This window comes from Aplysia californica, unplaced genomic scaffold, assembly GCF_000002075.1.
Source record: "Aplysia californica isolate F4 #8 unplaced genomic scaffold, AplCal3.0 scaffold01169, whole genome shotgun sequence".
Taxonomy (NCBI): Eukaryota; Metazoa; Mollusca; class Gastropoda; order Aplysiida; family Aplysiidae; genus Aplysia; species Aplysia californica.
Genome location: NW_004798439.1, coordinates 46,143 through 50,052, shown reverse-complemented (window position 1 = coordinate 50,052; position 3,910 = coordinate 46,143). Strand labels below are relative to the sequence as shown.

Below are 3,910 nucleotides of genomic sequence, written 5' to 3'. Positions count from 1 at the left end.
CACACACTCACACACTCACGCTCACACACTCACACTCACGCACACGCACATGCAGACACACATAAAACGCGGGCGCCCAGTCGGAAACAATATAGTAAGGAAAGAAGTTAAGAACAGAAGTAAGGCCTACCAATGACGCCTTACAACAACCCGCAATGGATGGAAAGAGGGTGGCCGAAAAACGATGAGGAAAAAGAGGGGGATGTAGTGAAAGGATGACCGTATAAATAAAAAAATGAGCAGAACAAAAGGAGCAGGGTGACATCAAAGAAAATAGTGAGTAGGATTTGTGGTTGAGGAAGCGATTTAACCCAACACTTCCTGGTTTCCTCTCAAAATTATAATCCTTTTTTTTTTCTCCTCCCGACCGTGAGCAAATATTCTCTTTGTTTTATTTATTTATCCTATTGTTTCGACTTTGACGTTTGGTCAGGTTCGAGTTAACCCTCGTATTGTCCTCGCTAAAGCTTTTGTTAACACTCCAACGACACATAGAGCTAGGCCTATTGTGAATGTAATTTGTGAATGTAACGGAAGGTATTTCCGTGACTTCTTTCTGCCTCAGAGGAAGTTAGACAGGCAGGACGTATGATTTGACGGATGAGGTTATGCACAACATACACACAGTCAAGCCTCTACAAGAGTGAGTTGTAAATTTAAAACTGGTTCCGACTGAGTAACAGTCGTTGTCTTTGGTAGGATACATCCGCACGTAATGGTGGGTATTCTAGCAATAAGCAGTGAGCGGTAACGAAATCTTACAGACTTGAACAATACATTTTATTCGTTTTTGCTGGATTTGGGTGATAATTAGGTGTTAGGGCTAGAGGTTATGGTTAGGGTTAAGTTAAGATTACAATTACCCCTACCCCTACCTCTACCCCTACCCCTACCCTTATCATAACCTTAATATACATCTCATTACCGAAACCAAAGAAGTGTTTCTTTTTGTTTTAGTAAGAGTTTTACAGCGTTCGCAACTACATAAGGTATGAGCACATGTCAAAGAAGTGTAAATAAAATGGGCAAATCTGGACAAATGACAACAGTTGTTTAGTGCTGATTAGGAATTTTTGTTCAATTGAGCTCATCACACTTATGCCTTACATTAGATCTAGACTATATCACTTTAATTTGGGATTTTGTCAGTACAGAAGATGTTTTAAAAGTACCAATTATACTATCTTCAATAAATAATCAAATGAAATTAGATAAACAAATAGTTTTTTAAAGATATAATATAAAATCGGCTTTCAGGAAATTCAAACAAGAGAAAAGCGTAATCGGGACTTTTTAAAAATCCTCCGAGAGTAATAGCCTAAGTGCTGACAGATGGACAGAGTGATGCAAAAAACGGAGTATGGAGGTACACATTTAGTACGTTCGTTTGTTTGTGTTGTGTGTGTGTGTGTGTGTGTGTGTGTGTGTGTGTGTGTGTGTGTGTGTGTTTGTGTGTGTGTGTGTGCGTTTGTGAGTGAGTGAGTGTGTGGGTGTTTGGGGGCCAGGGAGCAGGATGTTATGGTATTTCGAGGCTTCTGTCTTTTCATTAGAACCGAAGTCCAAATCATTTCAGTTTCCTTATTTGAAGGAATAAACCCGGGCTGTTTGGGGTTTGGGAAGCTAGTAAAGAAAAGAAAATTGCCATACGCAAATAGAGAATACTTTCTCAACGACTGGAAGCAAATCATGGACGTCTTGTGTTTTGGAGGAGTAAAACGGTTAGCTCTATAATTTCGACCTTGAACAGAAAAAGAAATACAAAAGTGAGAATGCAAGGTACGATGGGGCACAGGCAAGAAGAGTTTTTGACAAAGGCTATGAACAAGGATTTTAAACACCAAATAACTGATTTTGCAAACATGTCAGGAACAAAAAGACAGACAAAAGACAAGACAACAGCCTTCCTCCGAAGAAACAAAAAATCAAACCCCAAAAAACATTTTTTTACGGAATAGATCTAGATCTAAATAAAATAAAAAATCCCCAGAAAAAAAATTAAAACAACAAAAAAAGAATTAATTTACAAAAAAGCACCCCCCCCCCCCCAAAAAAAAAGAACAAAAAAAAAATCAAGACTGGAGAAAAGAAAACAAAAACATGAAAAACTGAATGTGAGCGCTCCACAAAGCAGCACTTTAAAGCAAGTAACCACGCAAGTTGTTACAAAATTCTAAAGCTTACCTGAAGTGAGAAATGTGTAAGATTTTGTGAAACAACGCTCACTCCCAGTGTTCAGATTTGCTTGTTGGTGGCACCCAACGTATCTCGTAGTTTTCCTGGAGAGAAATCCAATGCCAGAGCACAGAAGCACAACTCGAAACAACAATATTTTTCTAACAACAGCAGTCAGTCGAAAAAGAGACTCAACAGTAATCCAACAGAATGTTACAAAGGAGACCGTATTTCGTATTTCAACGCATTTCTCTGATATTATTACTGTATCTCGGTTGGTGGTTCTAGTTTCGTTTTCCGCACAACTCTGCTGGAGGTAGGTGTATCTCAAGCTGTCGCCTGAAACGCACAGTGTCACTCTCACTGTTTCTCTCCCAGAGGCAGAAGCCAACTGTTCGTTCAACTGACGGTCGACCGTTTCCCTTCTCTCTCCGTCCCCTCTCTCACTCTTTCGTCTGTTCTGTCTCTCTCCGTCGTCTGCTAGGTTTTCGCAGTCTCAATACCTTGCCCCCGCGCGCGGGTAGTCGTCGCCAGCGAGCGGAGCGCTGTCTATTTCAGCCCGCTAATGACCCACCGCCACCCGCCCCAGCCCGTCCCGCCGTTTGTGACGCTTGTCGCTTGCCCAAGCCCGAGCTTGCCGCCATCTTGAACATTTGGAGTTCCTCAGCTCTTCGTGTGCTGAGCAGATGCCATCAAGAAGTGACGTAGAGAAGAGAGAGAGAGAGTTTGGCCGTCCACTCGTGTGTGTGTGTGTGTGTGTGTGTGTGTGTGTGTGTGTGTGTGTGTGTGTGTGTGTGTGAGAGAGAGAGGGTGGATGTGCGGGTGCGTGTGGGAGTGCCTGTCCACCACCCCGCAAGGACAATGCTAGGGGGCCCAGGGGATCCAAGAGACCGACTGGAGGTTGAGGAAACGTCAGGGGATATCTGGAGAGAAGGAAATGGGAGTTGGAATTCTGAAAAATGACTCCAGCATCTGAGGTGTAATGGCATGACTTGGCTGTTCTCCTCAAGCGGACTTGATTTGAATTTTGTTTCAACATTGTGAAGATAATTTTATATTATGTTATCAAGCATATTTATCTCCGCCTTTCAGTTTGGGATATCCTGCGCAACCTGAGTTGGCCTTAACTTACAGAATCTATCAGTCTGAGTTCTAACCAATCTAAATTGTGTCAAAGTGGGTGTAAAATATAAACACCACTCTATCATGCACAATACAGGTTTGCCCTGTCTTAAAGCAAAACAGCTCCCATCCTAGAACATCAAAATCATATCGAAAAAAAATGAATAACATCTAGTAAGAGACAAAACAGCCACCCTCCTAAATTATTATTAAAGTTAAGAAAAAGGGTAGGGGGGGGGGGGCGTCAAAAATGTATGACAAACAAAGAAGACAGGAAAAAGGCAGCTTGAGCTCAGAAGGGAAATTATACTTGTAGAGTCTTGTAGGAGCCAGAGCTATCGACAGTTGGTAGGCGCACAGGCCGTGAATCGTGACGGGCTCTGAGTGCTAAAGAATAAAACACCAAAGAAATACTCCAGGGGCAGGCTGAAAACCCGGCTCTGTGCATCCACGGGACTTTGAACTGCGGAGGATTTCTGTTTTCGTCGAGCCTTAATCGAGATCTGAAAAGATTCGCTTGTATTAAGAGATGAGACTTCACCTCGCTCGAGAGAGGAAGGGAAAACGGGGGTATAGTGAATGAGTCATGGCAGACAAATGAAACCGGAAAGCAGTT

General features: G+C 42.4%; 1 protein-coding gene across 1 annotated transcript in view; it reads right to left on the bottom strand.

The window, feature by feature from the left end:
* LOC101860620 (protocadherin gamma-A4) overlaps window positions 1–2,619 on the bottom strand; it is a 49,048-nt gene extending 46,429 nt beyond the window's left edge. The window contains exon 1 of the mRNA XM_005112039.3: window positions 2,182–2,619. The gene's annotated coding sequence lies outside the window, so the exon portion shown is untranslated. The remainder of the gene's footprint in view (window positions 1–2,181) is intronic.
* Window positions 2,620–3,910: the final 1,291 nt, after the last annotated feature.